Source organism: Pezoporus occidentalis, unplaced genomic scaffold, assembly GCF_034315485.1.
Source record: "Pezoporus occidentalis ecotype Australia unplaced genomic scaffold, CSIRO_AGI_Poc_V1 ctg131, whole genome shotgun sequence".
In the NCBI taxonomy this organism is placed as follows: Eukaryota; Metazoa; Chordata; class Aves; order Psittaciformes; family Psittacidae; genus Pezoporus; species Pezoporus occidentalis.
In genome coordinates this window covers 1,527,775-1,548,004 of record NW_026913115.1, presented here as the reverse complement: position 1 = coordinate 1,548,004, position 20,230 = coordinate 1,527,775, and the positions used below count along the sequence as shown (strand labels likewise).

At 37.3% G+C, this 20,230-nt stretch overlaps 1 long non-coding RNA gene across 1 annotated transcript in view; it reads right to left on the bottom strand.

The window, feature by feature from the left end:
* LOC134158701 (uncharacterized) overlaps positions 1–18,785 on the bottom strand; it is a 47,092-nt gene extending 28,307 nt beyond the window's left edge. Inside the window, exon 1 of the long non-coding RNA XR_009962871.1 lies at positions 18,661–18,785. This is a non-coding gene — a long non-coding RNA (uncharacterized LOC134158701). The remainder of the gene's footprint in view (positions 1–18,660) is intronic.
* Positions 18,786–20,230: the final 1,445 nt, after the last annotated feature.

Below are 20,230 nucleotides of genomic sequence, written 5' to 3'. Positions count from 1 at the left end.
GCTATCTTCTGATAGGCTTCTAGTTTGTAAAGGGAAAATTCCTTTTCTGCCGATTTCCACCAGGTTTCCCTGTACAGACCTTGCTTGCTTGGGCATAGTCACAGCTCAGTGTAATGTAAATAAACCTTCAGTCTGTTAATTTAGCTTCCTCTCACTGAAGTTAATGCAATTCTTGCCCAGAAGAAGAATCTTAGTCCTTTCACTTTGAGACTAAACATTTCCTGCCTCTACTCCAAGACTTTGGGTTTTTTTTTTGGGTTGTTTTTTTTTGGTTTTCCTGTGTAGAAGAAAGCAACTAAGGCTGGCAAAATGCTTTATCAGTTTACACTCCAAAAAACAATAAAATCCTTAGTCACAATAACAAGCCACCATTTGCAAAGTATGATCTGTAAGCACATTCCCTAAAGCTGTTTATTGAATTTGAGGGGAAAAAACAAAACAAACCTTAACCTAACAAAAACACACAATAAACCAAAACATTAAAAAAAATAATACATCTAAAACCTGTAGGAAGTAAATTATGCAACTCCTCCTATGCTATCATGGGGACAGGGGAATGGAGCAATCCTCATTAAAATCTGACAAACATAGCAAGACTAAGCTTCCAGTTGCACTTTGCTTTCACTAAAGGTACAAAATTCTATTGTCCATCTTTCCAAAACTTTCTTCATAATACAATACATTTTTGTTAGCTGATCCTACATTATAATAAATATTTTGCAAAGACTTTAGAAAATTACTTTTTATAATTTTTATTATAGTTATTACTAAATTATAAATACAAATAGTTCAAATCCTGTTTCACCACAAATACCTGCAAAAGACTTTATCACCATTTGAAATGCTACAAATCAAATGCCAGTCGAACAGTCAAGCAGCCTGTTTTCCAAAATTAAGACAGAGCATAATCAGATAATAAATTGTTTAGAAAGCAAAACAACCAGATACAGAATAAGTTGGCCAAATTTTAAAATTCCAAGATGTTAACAGTTTGTTGTTGTTTTTTTTTAAACTGAGTTTTAAGTATCTATAATTTTTCATTTTTCATTTTTATTTCTGCATGTTTAGGTATTTTATATATTCATTTCTTTACATGTCTTTATGCAGAAATGTCACATTTATATGTATAAACACTATGTGTATAAAAAGAATAATTCATATCATGGTTATATAGAAAGATGCAGCACCCAAATTCCTTCTGATCACATGAATTGATTAACATCAGTAGAAGTAAGAGAATGAAGACCATTATAATGAGATCCCTAATTCCAGTAAAATACAATACTGACACAGTAATCTAACAACTGTAACATTTATAAAGGCACCAAGGAGCCAGTCTGCATGAAATCAGATTTGAATACATCATCTACACAAAAAAATTAAGTCAATACAGCAGGTTTTACAGAACTAGGATAGCCCTATCTAGATAAAACAGGGATGAAACAGAGGTGCCTTGAAGATACCAGTGCATTGAAGCCAAATATCACTTTTTTGAGCACCATTAGGCAAGCACAAAGAGACACTGTAAGCAGGATATGCTTAACTGAATAGTATAATGCAATTTTCATTGATTAAACACATATAAAATACAGTAAGAATTTAACAAGCTATAAAGCCAGGTGTTACAGCTAACCATCCCAATAAGTCAGCTGCACAGTGTTCCCAGTTCAGGCAGGCAATGATCTGCCTCTGAGCTCCCTAGAAGGCCTTCTGAGCCTGCCTGAGTTGCCACCTTTTACCAGCTCCATCAACACAGACTCTGCCCCTGCTTTGTGACACCCCTTTTCCTTTTAGGATTCTACACTTTTCCATGCTGGCTTTTTTTCTCTAATGACCCTGTCTCAACAATCATGAGTCTGCCCATGTTTATACCTTTCTTTTTTCTTTAGAAATTTTTATCGCAGGTCTTCTTTAGCACCTATAGTCCAGATTAAGCATCTATGCTCCATTAGAGCTGGGCCCTGAATCCTTGGTGTGCAGGGAATTTCACACACACACACAAACACAGAACCTTACAGCAAGAGCTGCTGGCAGGGCACTACACATCTCTGACAAATCCATGTCTCCAGTATAAAATGGTCTAGAATTTTGCAGGGATCTAGACGTCAACACTGTGACATCAGCTTCTTGCTATACGCAGCAGCTTTCATGATAGCATGTTTAGTACAGTTGTGTTCAGGGATTACAGTGAAGTGACACAATGATGTAATCTTCAACTTCTAAACTAGCTTCCTTCACCAGCCTGGAGCACACTGCCATTGTACTCCACAGTTTCCTTTGAGACTTCATGAGTTATTAAGCAAAGCCAAATAACTCATTTATAATAGCACATTATACAAAAAAAAAAAAAAAATCAAGATGTTCACCTGGATCTCACTGGGGAGAGCAGTGTCATGTGATAGATTTACACCATCTTCAGGAACTTTTTTTTTTTCTAATTGAGAAAAGGGGGGATTTTCATGTAACTAAGCTATCTATGAAATTTAAGCAAGGAGTCAAAAATCCATCCTACATTATTGCACAAACTCAGTGTAATGAAGTAATTTACTCACAAATCCATCCACAGTTAGTACCATAGAATCACAAAATGTTTAGGGTTGGAAGAGACCTTAAAGATCATCTAGTTGCAACCCCCCTGCCACGGGATCAATATATTACTGTCTAGATGTCAAACTGAGGACAGACTGGACAGACTTAGCTTCTCTGTGCATCTCTGGAAAATGAGAAAAAAAAATACTTCCCCTTTCAAAACACATACTCTGAAGTATGGTACCTTAATATTTCTTTAGCACTTACAGATTCTCAGGTAGAATGTATTGGCATTATGTAAGTCAAAGTATTAATCTATTATTACCTATTTAACACCTTGTTAAACATTACTTAACCCACTACTATAAACCAAATAAATCCCCATTAAGTTAAATATTGCTAATGCACTATTGTTTAAATTAAGCACTATTCTAAGCAGCAGTAAATGTCATTCACTGTCATTAGGGTAAATTGGTTCCCTGGGCAACATACCAGGAACACAGGTGTCCTGATTACGTGGGTCCTCATTAAATACAGTACACTATTTCTTCAAAAATGGAACTCAAGCTGATTGTGACAAGAAAAAAAAAAAACAAAACAAAACACCCCCCCAAAAAAAAAACAACCCATACAATAACAACAAAAAAAAAGCCACAAAGAGAAAAACAAAGAAAAAACAAACCCCCAAAACCCACAACCCTCCACTGTTTATTTTTGCAACAAGGGAGGATGCACAAACAACTACCAGAACATACACATGCTCATCTCCCTACAGTATTTACAGATCTCTTTGCAGAACAATGTTTGCCAATTGTGTCATGGTTTTGTCACAGGCCCCGAGCACAGAAGAATCTCTACCCAGATAGGGATCTATGCGAGGACAAGAAACTATTGAAGCCAGGCATCCTCCTGCAGAGAGCTCTTTATGTGACTGAAACCTTGAAGCAGATAAGGCTCCACACAGATGGAAGTACTGCTCCTATAGCAAATTGCGGAACTAGAGCTTGAGATGATAATCGCTTTCTATTCATCAAGGATTGTGTCTTCTGTAAAGACCCTAGTATCCCTCAGGGGGCTAAATAATAACGTGTACTGTATCTCACATACCTGAAGCATTACAGATCAGCTGTACTACACACATTCATGTTCTTATTGCATTTTTCAGTTACTAATGTGACCAAATAGCCTAAAGTGTAGCAGCTTAATAACCATAAAAACCCCCCATAGATTTAAAAACATGTGCTACTTTCCTTTTTAAAAGAAACCCAGGCTTTGAAATGGTAACTTCAGTATTTTTTTTCTGTTCAGTGAGGGATTCGTGCATTGGAAGAGTTAAGAAGTGACAGTAGTTCTGAGAATCAAATGAACTGCTCCTGTTAGTAACTACTTTATGGAACTGAAGGACAGCTGGTGATCCTTGCCTTGGGGTTAGCAATCCGATATCTATTTCGAAGGGTTTTTTTCTTCACAATATGAACCCCATACATCATTTACATAATGCAACACACTTGCATTCTTCTGCTGGGCCTCAGAATTTAGATTAATAACAGAAATATGAGTTACATTGGTTAAACAATATAGATATCATCCATTAAAATATTAGTTTTACTCATTGTCCCAGTGCAACCTAGACCATTTTCAGTCTGGAGAGGTAGTTCCTTCCACACAGCTCTTTCTAATAAAGTCTAATATGTAGACTGAATGACATCAAGAGGTTTATTGATTATACTTCTATTGGTAATGAAAACCAAAGCAATTCATTCTGTGGAACCTAGAGCAAAGCACAAATATTATGACTTTAAAACGTGACTGTGCAATAAACATTAAAGATTTGTATGTTAAGAAGCAACTAAGACACTGAAATTAAAAAAGGGATCATACAAAGAATGAAAGCATCCCATAGGTGTAAACTCACTAGCTGTAAGAGCGTGCACACGTGTAAAGAAGAGCAGCTTGGGAGAACTATGCTCCTTCATTAGCCGTTACTGAGGCCCTCAAAGCAGCATCATATGCTAAGATGTCAAAATGATGCTCTCCTTCCCCCATCATTCCTCTTAACTAGCAAAGCAAATAATCAGGCAACAAATTTATGATAAAAATATAGTAAATCTTACACAAAAGTTTACCTGTAAGCTTTTATATGCATAAGAGATACAAGGAGGATTCTGAAGGTGACTGCTATGAGTAAGTTTGGTTGAAGAGCATTATACTTGGAAAGCAGGCAAGTCATTCTACTTAACTCTCAGCACTGCTTGAGCTCTGCCAAATGCATGCAGCAAAACCACAGAAAAATTGAAAAATTGCCTGTTTTTGAATTTTAAGCTTGAAAATCATTGTGTCTTTATGAAAAGATTTGCTAAGAGACTCATGAACAGCACACACACGATTTTAGGTATGTCAAGCCTGAGTAGTAAGTGACAAGAGGATGCTACTATAGAAAATCTTACACAATTTGCCAACGTCTTAACATGCAGGTAGCTAGATGTAGGAGGGAGCTCCATCTCCTCAGATACTGGGAAATTCTGCTGTTAATTGTAATATATTGTTAATGGAATCTAGAATTGCCAAACACAAACAGTTAGAAAGCTTAAGCCAAATCATGAAACTGAACTAGAAATTCTGAATTTTAAATATACTCAATATGTATGTCTTCCCACTGACTCTCATTTTTAAGATTCCATCACATTCACATTACCACTTTGAGATGTTCATGGGCAACAACAAAAAAGGAAAAAAAGGGAGAGAAACAGAAGAGGGGGGGAAGAAAGCTTCTTGCCTCCAGAGTTAAAGAGAGATGAAGAAAAGTAGTAAGTGAAGTAGTAGCAGCTGACAGAAGAGCCTGTTCTCCCTGGATGAGTCCTTTAGACTATTTAGTTCACTATTGAGCAAACACTATGTTTGTAGCGCCTCCAAGAGTGCAATTGCAGTTCACAGAGCTACATGGGAAATAGTTTGCTGACAGAGCTGCACTAACAGCATACACAATAGGCCAGGCCAGAACCATTCATACAGTATTCCAGTCACAGTTTAGCAAAGCAAGCTCAGTGCTGAATTAATTTCGCAGCCGTGGATACTTGAAGTTTTTTAAAGTTAAAATTAATTTTAGCTAGGAGATGCTATATATAAAGAGTATAGCACATTCTATTAATTTCTTACAATGTCAGTTCCTTATGTAATTTGGAACAGTCCCTTTTTTCTTCATCTTTGCATTCATCTGTCTGATCACAGGAAATGATGTGTTATTTTTTGTTAATTTCATTTAGGGTTTGTTTCTTTCTTTTTTTTTTTTAATTAGATATATGGGAAACAAGATAAAGCTAAACTATGAGTGCTGTTTGCAGGCACAAAACTAACAAAACATAGCACAAGTGTATAAGACAGCTGTTGAAATCTAGTAAGAACTTACAATGTAAGTTCTATGTACCGAAGTCACCCACTACTATGGAAGGTGCTTACAAGCAGAGATGTGATTGGAATTTTGACCCTTTGCATAAAAAAATTGAGAGGTTTGGTGCAAACCAGAATCTGCGGCTTATATCTTCAAAACATCCTAGAAGTTTAGTGCTGATGCAGCTTCTCCCTACAGCAGAAATAACAGTAGTATTGATAAAATATGACAACATTATTTATTTACTAAGTAGAAATCTTAATATAAATGCAGAGATAGCCTACAACTTAAAGTAGCATTTTACACTCAGCTTTCTAGAAACAAATTCATGTGAGAAACTGCCAAAAAAAAGTCACATAAATTATTGTACCTGGTTAAACTACTTCTAACTTAACCAAAGAAGACATAGTAGCTACATAATAGACAGACCATATAAACTTGAAAACAAAGGACTGGAAGAACAGAAATGAGCAAAGGACACAAAGATAAACACAGAAAGGTCATTTCTATAAATGAGGAAAAAAAAAAACAAACCCCAATACCCTCTTTCTCAGTAGTATCATATTAGTGGCTCCTCCCATGATGGGCTTTAGCAACAATGCAGCCACTTGGAATACATTCAGCCACGACTTTTTCAGACAAACAAAAGAAGTGGAAGAGAAAAAAGAGGAGACACACACAATAGAATGCCACGTGGCACAAGAGCATCTATCTCTTCCACTGCTAAATGCTGATGACTTTTGTATTTGTGCTTATGGGCAGAAAATCCTAGCTTATTTGCCAAGGAGCACATCATACTGTGATTATGGAAGGAGGTGATACCCATCTGCCTTATTCCCATAACAACTCAGGCTACTTTCAGAAAATACATGGAAGAGTTCAAAAAGACTACATTGTGTGAACACAGTTCTATCGGAATGCAATCAGTATGCCTATTTACTGTGAGAACACTCAAATTATTTCCATACCTGGTGTTTGTTTGTTGGGGGGGTTTTGTTGTGATCATCCCATTTCCCTGCTCCCTCCCCCCAGATGTACTGTGTCCCTGTGTTGCCCGCTGCTCTGAAGAGGTGCAGAATTTCTGACCTCAGTGCATTTTTTACTTGATAATGGATTGGTATGCACTAAAAACCTACCGCATCTCACCAGGTGATAAAAATTGCTCCAAACAGTTGAAAAGCTAGCACTTACAAATACTCGATTATGGAATGCATTTCTAATCTTAACAATCATTCAGAACAGCCTAAGTTTTTCTGAACCTGGACAACCATTGAAACTGTTGCAGTGGCCTCCTCCTGCAACATGGCATCAGTAACAGTGGTCTGAGTTCTTACATACAAGAGCCCCCTGTTCCAGAACAGGGGCAGAACAAGACTCCAACAAATAGCAACGTACAGGCTTACATTTCTCAAGAAAAAGAATGTGGCTGAATTTGACCATAGGTCTACAAAAGTGCCAGGAATTACACCCACCTCCAAATGCTGAACATCTAGTCCCAACTCCCCTTTCAAATGAACTGGGACAGGGCAGGCTTGTGGTTGGAACATACTGCATTTATGGCTCACCCCAATTCTCACAAAAGAAAGTTCTCTATCCTGTGGTGCAGTCAGGGCTGGCACTAGGAGAATGGCTGAGCCATAAATCAGTCCCCTCCTCCTTCCTTGTGCCAAACTCTCTGCACAGCAGAGAAGAGAAACTGAACCCTGTTCCTTTGATATTCTAGAGGGCCTAAATCCTAATTCATTAGTCAAAAATGTCTTTTTGCCTTTCCCTGGCCCTTACCCAACACCATGCATGCTTTGAAACCTCTCATTTACTCACTCATTCACAGACCAACTTTGCTCATAGCTTTGTACAACACTCTAGATGAGCTAGAACAGTTACCTGGGAATCAAACAGTATGCATGACACAGGAAATTTATGATTGGAAAATAAATATATAAATAGATAATTGCTAGGCTGTCAACCAAGACAAATGCCATAAACTATTGTGTTTGCAATATCACACTGTAAGTTTCAGTACTTGAAGTCATACAGTATATACTTTACTGATCGATTTGCATACCATATCGATCTCAAGGGTTGTATAATGCATTTGATTTGGCACTTCTGCATAATTTTCTGATTAAGTTACTTATTTAACCTATTGACCTTTACTGTTAATTAAAGAGCCTATGTAAATGTTGAGCCGTAATCAACTTGCACACTACCAAGTGGAATTTACATCTCATGGAATTTACTTACTCTAAGGTTTTACACTCTCACTGTGTGGTGTGCAATGGACATTTTCATCCTTTGCAGTTAAAATTTGTGAAGCATCCTAGGAATCTAACTTTCTTCCAACAACTTTCAAATAAAATTCTGACTGATATTTGGTCATTAAAAAAAAAAAGTTCACACAACAAATTCCCATGTTGAAAGCATAAAAGAGAAATAGCAAGTTAAATCTGTGTTTAGTTTTCTTATGCAACTGGTCACTTGTAGTAACACCTGTTGAATACTCAAGAATTCAATCTGGGATCAGATGTCTATTGTGTGTAACACGTAGACCTGTGTTATATATACCCAAAAAGAAGTCTCTGCTCTACAGAGCTGGCAGCATGTTACATTCAGCATTGGTTCTCACGAACACAGAATCCTAATTTGAGCAAATCAGTTGGTGAACAAAGCAAAATGACACAATATATCACAGTCATTGCATTGCACTACACTCTGTTCATTATTGTTGAGAAAATTTAATTTAGCTTTAGTAATTTATGGCACTTAGGTGATCTTACTAAGTGTAGTATAGTATTTTACTGATTAATTGTAAAGCTAGAGGACATCTCAATAATTCAGTTAAAAAACAAACCACAATGTTTCATGAGTGTGAAAAGTGTTATACTGATAGCTTGGAAAGTCAGCAGTTTGACAACATACATAAACTAAGTATTTAGAAGCTGACTGCAGTTATAACTTCCTTACAATCGCATCTCCTCCTGCATATACCCCAACAAAGGAGTTCAGTAATCACTGTGAGCCAAAGAGTATGACAGTGCTATGCCTCTTCAGACAGTTCTTACTCCTCTACAGTGAGCAGCTGGGGTTGGGGGGAATAAAAAATCCACCAACTTGCTCAATGAACGATGGCCTCAAGCTAGGCCAGTTTGGTTAAATCCAAAGGACAAGTCAAAAAAGTAACAGGTATAAACATATATAAAACAAGCTAGTGAACTGTAGCCAAGTAGGTTGTACTCCATGCAGACTGAACAAAAGTAAAGGCATTTCCAAACAATTGAAACCAAACCCCCAACCTTTCTATACAACTGCTTCCTTTCCAATACCACTCTACATTGAGTTTACACATAAGAAAGTCTGTTTTCACAATCTTAGTTCCCTTTTTATTATTTAAAGCTCAGAAATCTTTTCCCGACTGGAGATTTTACTTTACTTACCTTGTTTCCATACAGACAGCTGCAATCACAGACCTTTTCTCAAAGCCGATTTTTTTTTTATCTTATGCCATTAATTAAGTTGCTGAAACACAGACTGAAATCTTTCCTCACTGTACAATGCAACTCTACACTGTTGACCACACGTGCCCCTACATTAAAATCCACAAAGTGAAGCAAATAAAATGGCAGAAGGAGGCTTAACACAGATCAAAGTAATATGTTTTTCCCTGCAATACATGCAAATGAGTCCATCAGCATTTTGCAAACAGGAAGAATCTATTTCTACATTAGATCCAGAAGACCACCAACGCTAGAACATGTTAACTTGCAATACAGACAAGATATTTACTGGCCTTAATTATTACATGCAGATGCAGAGTAGAAATTTGTGGAATTACTTGAGTTTTCAGTATTCTCTTTCTCTCTCTTCCACCTTCAGCTCTACTTCCTACCTGTATGCTTCACTTTGCCATCTTAGTCTCCTTAATTGCACACTTTACCATTATTCCCTAAACTAATTAGAAAGCATTGTTATGTTGGCTCTGTGTAGCTTGTTCAATCCTAGCGCTGAATGACGCTGCTACCAAACTTTCTGCAGCAACTGTTTTTTCCTCCATGGGTTCATACATATTTCCCAGTATGTTATGTCTGCTATTGGTAAGAGAGGAAAACACAAAACTACCATTCTTCTATCTTTGTCAATTAAAGATGCGACTGAAATGCAGTGCAGTTCAGATTGAATTAAGGTTACCTGAATGAGGACAATAATAATCATGAGAGGGATTTAAAGATCAGTTACTTTATGAGAAACCTGCAGACCAAATTGAGGTACAAGAGTCATATGGAACACATGCACCCTTCCTATTGGTGGGAACTGCTATGGCAGGAATGTGTTCCAGTGTAATCTAATGAGACTTATCAAAGGGAAATAGTGTCATTTACTCACTAGGGCTAATTTTGATTACATCTTCCCTAAGCTTCACTGGAACAAGTATCAAAGTGAAAACACACATTCCTTCCATTGTCAGTAATGGAATAGCTCCTGCTGGCTTTTTGCTGGCCACGTAGTAGGCAATAAGAGGTCTCCAAGCCAGTTACCAGAGTATATAAAAAAACTCTACATTTAAAATATTCAGCTTGCTCAACAAAGAATTCACCTTGATTAGTAGAGTGTATTAAATTTCACCTACTTAGCTTTGCAGCTTGATTAGTGAAGTATGTAGCTTAATCAGCACAGCATGCAATTCATGACAACATGTACCACCTTAAACTGAAACTAATGCTAGGACCCAACAGAATCCCCAGTATATGTCTCTAAGGAAAACATGTAGGTCAGGAGATTCAAAGCAGGCTCCTAGGTCCATAAAAGAACAATTAAAGTCTTCAGTGTAAGCAGCAACCTCGTGGCTTTGTAAGATGTATGATTTAGGCTGTAAAGTTTCAACTGTCCAGTATCTGGGGTAGTCAGGCAACACACCACTTCTTTCAGTGCTAAACCAAGCAGCGCCCTCATATGTAATAGTGCTCACTGTAACCGCAACATCCTTTTACTTATCCATGGGCAGTACATGGCCAAATCCAACTTTCAGTATTTAATGTTAAGGACACCTGAGATAGTATGCAAATTGTAATGATAATTTACCTCAATTGCTGATATGCTTGCTATCTTCAAATATCTTTCCTAATTTCCCTGGGATAATGAAATCATGTTTTGGAAGGCCAGCGATACTATCAAACTAAACTTAAGAACTAGAAAGGGGTTTGACCCTACACAGTTAGGATCTGGAGGCATTTCAGATATGAACCAAGTCTGGATTTTAAATACTCCTAAAATGTAAGATAGTTCAGACACAGTGTTTTGGATTGGACTTTTTGCTGCCCAGAAATTAACTAACATAAATAGGAAGTAACTTCACTTTCAGTAGATTATAACTACATGTTCTGTCCCTAACCTGTGAAGAAATGCAGTTATAGCTGTAGCTTTCTGTAACTATCACTTTACATAGCATTTCCTTGATGACTTCCCCCCCCCCCCCCCATGGTTATTCTATATGGTGTGAACATGTGAAATAAACTCAGTGTTATTATTTATGGTACAGATTCTAAGACTGATGCAGTTAACAGAAACAAATGTTGTCTACAGGGGAGTTGTGCAGAGTATGTGGCATTTACCAGAGCATAAATCTTAACAATAGAGGTACCTGTACTAATGTAATTCTTAACTAACATCCTTTCCTTTGGATAATACACATTCACTAAGAAAAAGAAAAATAGTTATGTCTCAAACTCCAGATACTCAGCTGTTTCTCAGCAGACCTGGATGCCATTCCCATCTCAACAAACCTAGAGCTATTAATAGTCTAGGTTTTGGCTTCCACAGCACTTAAAAAAAAAAAAAAATTATTCAAACTTTGACAACTGTGAGACAAATAAAGTACAGAGACTACTACTTAAAATGCTCTGTGTAAAACAAACCTCCAAACCCCTCAAACCCACCCAGGAAAACAAACAAACAACAAAAAAAAAAAAACCCACACAACAGAAGAACTAACAAAATTTAATCTTTTTAATTCCTCAGAAAGGCTCACATTACTAAGGAAAGCAAGTGAATACCAAACAGCATTGAACTTTGATTGTTTACATTTCTACACAGCAAATATAAACACACATATCTCAATATCTCAATCTTTCAATTAAGTAGTTTAGTCAGGTAAGACCAACCAAAAGCTGCACTGTTCACCAATCTTAAACCACATACCTAAACACCCAGTATAGTGATAGAAGTATGCTAGCATCAATTCAGACCCACTTCCCACAGATGATGCCAGTAGAAGCAAAGAGGATAAAAGGCTTCACAGTCTGGGAATCAGAATCACAGCAGCCAACCCAAATCCAAAGGTTAATTTTCAGACTGCATCCATTCTATTACAGCTTGCTAGACTGGGATTCATCTTCTATCATGTTTCTGGAAAAAAATTAAAGCTGCATTTAGAAGTCCTGTGTTGCTCCATTAATCACTGTGTTAGGCCCTTCAATATCCTTAAACCATTTTACTCAAACCATTCATAACCCTGTGCCAGCTGGTTGGTACTGTCCCTGTTACTCATTGCTGTACATCTACACAAATACTTTTGTCACATCTTTCAAAAACAGTAGTAGAAATTTTTATATTTCCAAATATAAATATAAAAATATATTTATATTTCCAAATATAAATATAAAATAGCTTAGTTTGAAAAATGTCATATTTTTAGCACCTATATTTTAACTCAAAGTATTTTCTTATTGAACACTAATTGGAGTAGCAAATTAAAATAAATATTGTTTGCTTTCTAAAGCATTCCACTGATCACTTCCTGGTACAGTAAAAGATGTTAAGTTTTCATTCTATGAATTTAAGTAGGAGAACTTGCAGTAAAACTTGAAGTGTATTCAACGTTAGATTGAGTGAATTAGGAAAACACATTAGATACATACTATAGGTCTTTGTGAATTCAAAACACCACTGTCTACATCATTCTAATTCAGAAGACTCAGAACTTTGTAAGCCTAAAAACAGTACTCCAACAAAGCAAAGCAAAACCAGGATGGCCATCTTATTAGCTATGAATATCAATGTGAAGCAGTTTTAACCTGTATTTTTTCACTCAGACCCATTTTACACCATACTCTATTCATATATCCTTCTTCCAAACACACAGCAATATGACCCACTGAAGAATCCTGCTGTTCTTTTAATTTGGCAGCCAGAGGATTTTACATAAGTTTTTGGTTGTTCTGAATGTCAAGCAAAAGATTACCGTAAAAAGATCAATGTAACAGCATTATTTGAAGTACACTATTTCCCCTATTTGAAACATTGCCAGTTAGTCTCTATCCATTCCTGAAACTACAGACATTAAAACAGCAAGTATCTTATTAACTTCAGTTGAAGTATAAATATTAACCTGTCAATCACCCCTCTCAATTGTGTACCATAGCTGCAGAACTTCTGTACTGGATTTTAAACTGACAACAGAAAAATCCTTTGAAAGTTAATTTTGGAAGAACAATGCAAGTTTAGCATACATTCTGAATATAAAATTTAACCTGATTATGATGTAGGCAATATCCTTTTCCTGTAAAATGGTGTCCAAGACGAAGCTTTGGAAAACGTAGCAATTTCAGCAAGTTGATAGTTGGCATTGCTATTTATATGTCCCCTGGAAATCTGCTGTTCCCCTAAGCAAGGTGAAGATGGCATTTCCATCTGTTATAGCCTAGGACTAGTCAAGAGTTAAGAGGCTATTCTGAACTCCCCTTTTCTGAAAATACTCCCAGGTTGTATTTTGAAGCCCTATCAAGCTATGAAATAATACAATGGCTATTATTGCAACTGGTATAATTTACCAAATCTTTTTACACAGCAGTAAAACAGGAGTCCTGAGCAGGGACACGATGACAGATACCTAACATTACTGAACAATATCTAGTCATGAGACACAGCAGAATAGGAGAGAGAACAGAGCTGGGAAAATACGTTTCCTCTCCCACAGGTACTTCCCATCCTGTTCAAAGAAGTAGCTGCAGTACCACAGAATCCACCATGTGGTGTCTGTTAGCAAATGTTGACTTTTTCATGGCAACTGGTGTAGGTACATCTAGATTGTGTATTTAAACATCACAGTTTTGTTTTCATTTCTTGCAAGAAGCATTTGACTGAGGTTAATGTTTTATATCAACAGAGTAAAAATAGCTAATTCTGGGCCCAAAGGTCATACACATCAGCACAACTTGAGTTCTGAAGTGCTTTTAACCTTGATTTTTCCTTGTAAGCCAGGTCCTTTAAAATATACAACACATTTAAACCCAATCTCACAAACACAGAGGAAAATAAAAAACAAAAAAAAAACCCAAAAAAAAAAAAAAAAAAAAAAAAACAAAAAACAAAAACCCCACATCTTCCCCATCTGCTTCATTAGATTTTTGGCACCCCAGTTAAGTTCTGACAAGCTAGTATTCCAGGCACAGTAAAATATTGTTGTTCCACTAGGCTGGCTCCAATGTTTAGTCATAAGATCCATACAATAATAACAGAACAGTGGCCTATCTTGACCAACAGTACATTAGTTATTATCTGCAGCACAAACACCTACCACTTTATACTAACATTTTGGCAGTTAATCTAAACATAGCACTTAAAGCTACATCATAATTTTGAGATCTAACTGGGTCATTTTCCTTCCAGCTGGCACCAGTAAAAAGTATTTTATAACAAAAAAGTAAATGAAACTTTTATTTTTTATGAGGGTAGGGTTTTGTTTTTTTTTTTTTTTGTTTTTTTTTTATTTTTATTCTTTAATGGCAGGAGCACAAGTATAATTTTAAGCACACAAGACACATTTTTCAAGGCCTGTTAGCAGTGATGCTAGCTCAGTGAATTACAATAAGATTTATTGTGCAGTGGTGTATGTCTAATTTTCCGTCTACTGCTGGGAGCTTCAGTTGGCGGGAACTAACAGAGACACCCATTATGTACAGCCTGGTTTAAACTGTGGTTTTGGTGCAAACTCTCAGGGACAGGAACTTACTGCACATGCTGGCAAGTGGTCAGGGAGAAAAGTTATGAAAAGAAAAAAAGAAAAAAAAATGAACTTTTTAAATGACTTTTTAAATATTTGGTATCCCATACCTTCTCCAAAATTTTTGTGGCAAAGGGAGAGAGTGGAAAAGGGAAAACTCACAACAGATTTTCTTGTGAAAATTGTGTCATCTTCAATGGATATAAAACAAGGCAGCTAGTGACTTATTAGAGCAAATTTCACTGCTGACAGGATTCAAAATGAACAGAAGCTCACTGGAGCAGAATTCTCAGTACTTACTACTTTACTCCCCCCAACCTTTTTTCCTTTTTTTATTCCCTCTCCCCCTAAGTACTGGAAACACTTTTTAAACAACCATCTAGAAATTTCATTCCCTTCCCTTCCTCTACCTTATTCTGGTTTTCTCAAATGTTCCATGTACACTCCAAGCTAGCTGACTTAACATAGTCCATGCAAAGTGAAGGTGGAGAGTGGAAATAACAGAAGGAAGGTATGAGAAACAAACAGACACAACAAGAAAAAACAAAGTCCTGGAGGGGTAAGAGAGAAGAGCAACTGTGGAACTCAGGGTTGCCAGCAAGTGATACATGCAGGTTAGTGGGGAGGCAGAAAGCACTTGATGTAATGAAAAGCTTAGAAAGAAAAGCTTTAAAATGGGAGTGGGAAAACCAGTATGAATAATGGGGGTGGGTGGGCAATAACAGAGTAAATAACTTAGAGCAGAGCTGGGGTCTGTCTCACTAAACCACAAAGCACAACAACATTGTTTTAATACACTGAGCACCTTACCGCAGAAAGGTGGCTGAAGACAAGCTCCATAATCACATCCTTGCTTCTTAAGGAGCAGCTTATCAGGGAGAGAGAAACTGTATAACACACCATGCTTCTTCTATACCAGAATAAAGAAGAAAAAAAAAAAAAAAAAGGTTTGCATAGTCTGCTCCACAACTGGCACTCAGAAAAGGCATTTTGCTATAACAATGCAAATCAAACAAAATGTGAAAAATATACAACCGTCCATAAACCTAATGCTCTTCCTCACTGGTTTGCAAACATTCATATATCCAAACACAGTATTATGCTTCATGTTTACAGTACAGAGTGATGACCTAGAAATAATACTTTTTTCTGTCTTCTGGTTTATATTAGGTGTTATTTACTATCCTCACAAAATCTGCTTCAACTATCCAATTTAATGCCATCTTTTCAATTTTCTCAAGGATGCTAGTTCACAATCTATAACAGTGTAGTTCCGTAGCCACACACGGGATGGCACTGTTAAAATAAATCCTCATACACCAAATCTCTCTTCCACTCTTGACTGTGGGCAGCAGATATAAGGGACAAGTACGTTTTTATTCCCCATAATAGTATTTATCCACCACAAACTGACATCACGTATTTTTATGCCTGGGTACTCAGTTATATTTTTACTTTGTTTCAAGCATGGAAAGCCAGTACCCATAAAACTATTAATGCTATGTTACGATTTTTGGAAGAATTGGCAGAGAGAAGCAAGTGATTAGATGCAGTATTGCAATGGGCGCTGTGGTATTTCATCCTCTCTAGAGACTGTAATTTTATGCATGTTTTAAAAAAATGTTAAGGAAACAATGTACAGAACATAAGGAACCAATTTTCTTCCTTGAGAAAAACACCAAAACAACAACAACAAAAAATCCACAACAACAAAATAACACCTTTGGGCTGTAAGCATTAAAAACACCAGCAAAACAGAATGGGGAATACAGAGGGTAGGCAGTGGTAAGAAATAGCCATTATTTTTTGCTTGCCTCCTCTTTGCAGCCATATCTCTCTTGACCATCACTCAATTCATTAGTGCTCTATAATAGTATGTCAATAAATTCTATAAATGGACAACAGGACATGAAGACTCCTTTATAACATATTGACTGGCTCCAAACACAAGATACCACAATAGGTGCTTTTTTTGTTGTTATAGAACTGCATAGAGAGAACAAGGTCCAAAAAGACAAACTACAGCTAGAGCCCACCTAAAGCTAAGTGCCAAAAAGGCAAGCTTTCTTCAGATTTCTGCTATTACACCCTTGCCAAAAATCCCCTTCTGATCTCTAATCAAGCAGTCAGCTCAACATATGCAGGGTAGCAAAAGTGACCCTATACTGTCATCAAGCAAACAACATGGTATTGTACAGCACAGCACTGTTCTATGTCCCAACATAGAAGCATTGGTCCAAAAATAGCATACACCTCTAGGTGATATTTAAAAAGAAAACCCACACACATGCTTTCAAGGATCTTTAGTACAACATACACATTGTGTGGACTGTAGTCTGGAACAGCACATTATATAATACACTGCCAGACAGGCTTCTCAGCACTTCAATTCAAAAGCAAGTACTAGACATAGCACATCCTTGATGCCAGTGCCTTTTTTAGCCAGTAGAAAGGGGTACAGAACTTAGTGTTGTAGAAAATGGTTATTAACATCTGTCCATTGACAGCAGGGAGCTGGAATTGCATATTCTTTAGGCATAATTTTTACCCAGTCTTGCATAAGAGCTAATGGTAACTGCAGCCCCCTCTTCTCTTACTTCTCAAGAAGCCTTCACATTATACTTGAGAAACAGACTAACTGCACACTGCTGTACTTGCCACTAGCATAAAATAGCACCTCCACATCAATAATAAATCCTTCCAGATAACTGGGTAAGGTCTCTGCTGCCTTCTAGACAGGAAGAAGTTCCACACCCAGAAAAATTCCCTTGAGATGTCGTCAGAGATCTTTGAGAGATACCGATTTGGTAGAAGACATAGTAAGGAGGGCATAATTATCTCAAGCATCCAATGGACTCTCAGCACACAAACCAAAATAGGCAAGCTCACATAACCTCAAAGGTTGCCGGCATTATTTTCTACAGACTATCACCCACATCCTTAAATATTTCTCTATCTTTTTTTTTTTTTGATGGTTCAACACAAGGAGCCAGGAAAACTGCCCTCCCATGACACTGGCACAAGGAAATCCAGCTATGCTTATGGCTCTCTAGACTTTAAAGATCTTGCTCCACATAAGTCTTGTCAACTCACCATGACCAAAAGAGATGGAAAAGAAATGGGTGGAGAATGGTGTGCACTAACAAACTAATTTCACAAAACATCCAGCTGGTTAGGGTCAGTATTTTAGGGCAACAGATCTCCTTCAGGAATTCTACTTGAAGTCTTACAGAGATTTTAGCATGCCTGGAATTAGTGACTTGGGCCTTAGTTTCTACTCACGAGAGATCCATCAATATCTGCTGGAAACCGGACAAAAACAAGAACACAAACCACAAACTTTCTTGAAAGTGTTCTTGCTCACATGAACAAAAGAAATTCTTCTTCCAACTAGTATTACATGCATAATTTTTAAGCTTATAAACCAGAAAAAGAAATTTTCAAAAGTCACTTACTCCATCAACCACTGGCCTTTGTGCTGGAAACTCTCCACATAATGTCAAAGATAAATTTCCCCTGCATTTAATTATGAGTTGCGTTAAACTTCACTACCACAACATATACTGGTAGAAGTACTATTGCCATCATATATAAAGCCAGAGGAGCATGCATTTCTAATAAGAGTAATAAAAGGAACAGGTATCACTCTATTGTGAAAAACGCAAAATAAACCCACCTAATAAACCAGTTTACTGAGGAAAAAAACTCGTAATAACCCAAGGACAGAATATTAAAAGCACCAGCTTACACTACATAAACTGAACAAACACAGGACACAGAGTTCACCTTAAGATGCCACAGATTTCAGAAACAGCAGCGCAAGGTTTTAGCAGTGCTTGTAGTAAAGCCTTCTAGTTGCACGGATGTAAGCCCTCCTTCCACAAGGTCAAAAAGCAGAGTTCTACCTCTTTTATGGAAAACAGGTGCAATACCTTCTTAACATTCTTGCATGTGTGAGACCTTTATGTGGAACAATGGAGTCTTCCAATGAGGGGGATTCTTAGCTAAACAGAGGTTTGAGACACCTGTGGCAACATTTCAGGTCCCTAGGTGTATCTCCTTCCTCACTCACATCCACCTGGTCAGCACACAGATTGAGGGGGTTTTCTCCTTCCTGAAAAGCTGTCAATGTAGTAAGACAAGGACAGATTGGGCTCACTTGTACTTTAACATACTAGGTCTGTAGTGCCATCCCAACACCAAGAAGCAAACCCCACTAATGGCAAGTCAAGCACTGTGCTGCTTGCAATCCCTGCTGATGCAAGCCTTGCCATTCTTCACTGTTTGACAACTGTGCAGGTACCTGGGCCCTGCTTTACACATGTCCAGCCTTGGATTTACTATGACAGCTGGCTTTGGTGAAGTCAAGATACGAAACATTCCCAAGACACTGGTGGTGCAGTTAGATTGTTCATTCATCATCCAGTCCTACATTTTCAATATAAAACAATCTGACTGGAAAGTTCTGGAAGACAGGCAAGAATAGTTGGAAACAAAAAACAAAACCATAAGAATCCCCACCTTTGCTCTAATGTGAGAGTCCTGCTAAACCAATGTTTAGCAGGGTGGGAAGGTAGGAGAAGGAAAAGTTCTCATTCTAATACATCTCTAGCAGTCACATTATCCACTGATTAGCTGGCATGTTTATCCTTAAAAAGAAACTATAAAAGGAATCACAGACAAAAATGACATTTTATGAAAAAGAAGAAAGTGAGAATGGGTTCCCATTTCTGATACTCTGACACATTTCACTGTACTGAGCAACATCAGCTCATTATTGATAGACCACTAATTTACCAGGGTTTTTTTTTTTTGCTTTTGCAGTGTAGCAAGGCAGGCTTAAAGTGACTCCCTGAAATCATCAAGCAGCCCTAGACCTCAGTATGCAGTGGAATTTTGTGCTCCGTGGAAGGAAGTAGAAACATTGCAAGTTAAGAAAAGCCACTTCCAAAAGTTAAGAACTCAAAGAGTTTACTGTTCTTTTTCTAAAAAACATCAAGCATCTAAAGGCTGGGATCTCAAAGAGGCCTAAGAGAATTAAGTACTTCTAAACCTACTGCACTTCAGTAGTATTTAAATACCTCTATTTTCAAGGCTGCCCAGAAAAATTTAAGATGGGGCTTTTCCTTTTGATTTACCATTCTCAAACTTGCTGCCTTATTTTCAGTGGGCACTGTGAGACATAATATAGGTTCCTCAGTCAAAGCCTTACAGGGCATCAGGAATTTACTACTGTTGTGGCTGTTGCAGGACTAGAATGTCTCTTAGAAATTTTTCAGGGTTTTTTTTCAGTCATTTGTACTGTAAATTACTGACTG